Source organism: Pteropus vampyrus, unplaced genomic scaffold (assembly GCF_000151845.1).
Source record: "Pteropus vampyrus isolate Shadow unplaced genomic scaffold, Pvam_2.0 Scaffold1, whole genome shotgun sequence".
NCBI lineage: Eukaryota > Metazoa > Chordata > Mammalia > Chiroptera > Pteropodidae > Pteropus > Pteropus vampyrus.
The window spans coordinates 25,850,277-25,852,788 of record NW_011888782.1 but is presented as its reverse complement, the minus strand read 5'-3'; positions in this window follow the sequence as shown (position 1 = coordinate 25,852,788).

Below are 2,512 nucleotides of genomic sequence, written 5' to 3'. Positions count from 1 at the left end.
ATAAACTACACTGACAAACTTCACCAAATCTAGTCCTACTCCAGTGTCATTAAGATTAAATAAGGCAGGTTTTTGAATATGCTTTGTAAATAGTTATGAGGTACCCAGACATTTATTCTTACCTAAAGTTTCCCACCAGATTTAAAATTCTGAACACACTGAGGAGATATAGTACAGAAAGCATCACTTTGCATTGACCTGATGCAATGCAATACCAATGATTTCCCGTTATAAAGTATTAAATAAAGCAGCATACTATAGTGGAAACAGCATTGAAGTGGGAATTCAGAGGCTTGGATTCAAGATTTCGCCATGTAAAGCCTTGGGCAAGTCTCCCTGGGCTTAAATTTTTTCCTCTCAAACAAGTGAGTCAATTTCAGACCTTTAAAGTTTCACCTAGCTCTAACATTCTAGGGAATGCTGATGGAATTGCTCATGAAACTGGCAGCAACTGATGACTGATATGATGGGACACGTCCAAATCTCCCATATTCCCTGAAACGTTTTGGCTTCTTATCTACAGAGTGAGACAAGCTGTTAAAGAAGAAATTTTTCTTCTGATACTTGTTTTAAGGAGAACATTCCCAGCTGGGGAGGGTAAGGTTCAGTTTTATCCTCAGGAAAAAATGAGATCAAGAGTTACATCCAATGTTTTTTCTCCTGTGCCTTCAAATTTCTGAGCCTATCTTCACCAAGAAGACTTCCTATATACTAACCAAGGAAGTGTTGAGCTTTTTCAATCTCAGTAAATTTGAAACAGCTGTTTTGCAAAGAATGCTTCTTCCCTATCCACTGTTTACCTCGACTCGTAACCAACCACAATATTCTTCCAAATTCTGGAATCTAGAAAAATGTCAGGTTTCTAGAGTCACCAAAATAATAGCACCAAAGACCAATACTAAGTACTGTAATACTAATGTTGCTCAGTTAGTATTATACTACTTTGTGTTAAGATTGTTTGATTCTGAATTATACGCAAGTAGTAACTGGCCCTAGTCAGCAAAACGACCTCATCAATTTTTTATTAGAACATGCATCCATAAGCCTGTTAAGACGGTGGAAGCAGAAGGAACTCTAATAGAAAGAAAGGGACCTAGTCTAACTCATCTTTTATCCCATGCACCTGGCACAGATAGTAAATGCTAATATATGCTTTATTGAAAAAATTCAATAAACAGATGAGCAATGATATATAGCAAGTAATCAGGCAAATATCAATATTATAAGAATTTGTTTTTTTAAAACAAATGCTTGTCTATTAAAGCTAAAATACTGTTACTTTCCCAGAATATAGAATCAGATTTAAGCAAAACATGTTTAATATAATACGGCACAACGTTTGATATGGCAAAATTCACACAGAGGATTAGTTAATAGAAGATCACATTCTTTTGTGTGTCCTAAGGGAATAAAGGAGGTATAGAACTGAAGTGGCTTAAATATTCTCTTTAGAGCATTTACCAATACAAGGTAATACACAAATTTGATGTAATAAACTATATCTTGTCCTGAAAATAAAATTTAATTATTGAATCATGTCGCCGAATTACATTTATTGTTACCATTAAGCTATAGACAGATATTCCATGTACCTATAGATATTCCTAATTCACAAGATTTGAAATACAGAAAATTTAAAAATCAGAAATAAAAGTAATCTGACTAAAGTACATATATTTTCAATATCCTCTGTTGATACTTTAAAGTCTCAAACTTTATAAAAAGTTAAATACTGATTATTTAAAATATTCCTCCCATTATGGTTTTGTTTCTCATGAATACAAATTGGGCTCAGAAATGTCAACCATTTTTTAGTGAAAGGATTCTCTTAAAATATCAGATGTTGACAGAAGAATTAACCAGTTTAGTAATGTTTTTGTAGTACCAGCAATAGTGATGTCAATCTTATCCTGGTTTCTTCCCCTAACTGGAATTTGGAATAAAACAATTTTATGCAATTTATTCACAGCCAAATGAAGAAAATAAATTCTGGTGAATGCAGATAGTCTCTCCAACCATGGCCGTCTGGCATGATGGTATCTAAATAACTTTTATTAAACTAATACATTTTAATATTTACTAGACTGAATACTGTCTCTTATGATAAATTGAGACCAATGCTAGGTAAAAGTCTAGTAGCACCCAAATCAGTATTACCCTGTTAGTGTAATGTGTGTTCTTAATGAACTGTTATTTTCTACATCAATTATTGGCAATAATGGACCAAGGAAAGAAAAAAAAATGAAGATATTTACATGCAAAGATATTAAAAATATATCACTACCTTTCATCCTAGTACTACAAAGAAGCCACTCACAAAATACGCTAGGCCTCATGGTAGTATCTTTATATGGTGTTATTAATGTGCAGTTGGTAGGAAACTGCTGTCATCCCTTAGTGGTAGCAGATATATATTTTCTTTCTGAAATAATATAAAAGAGAACATACCTTTTAACTGATTTTATTTCAGGGTACCTTATCATTATGGTTTTGACCTTCTGACGGTATGCAT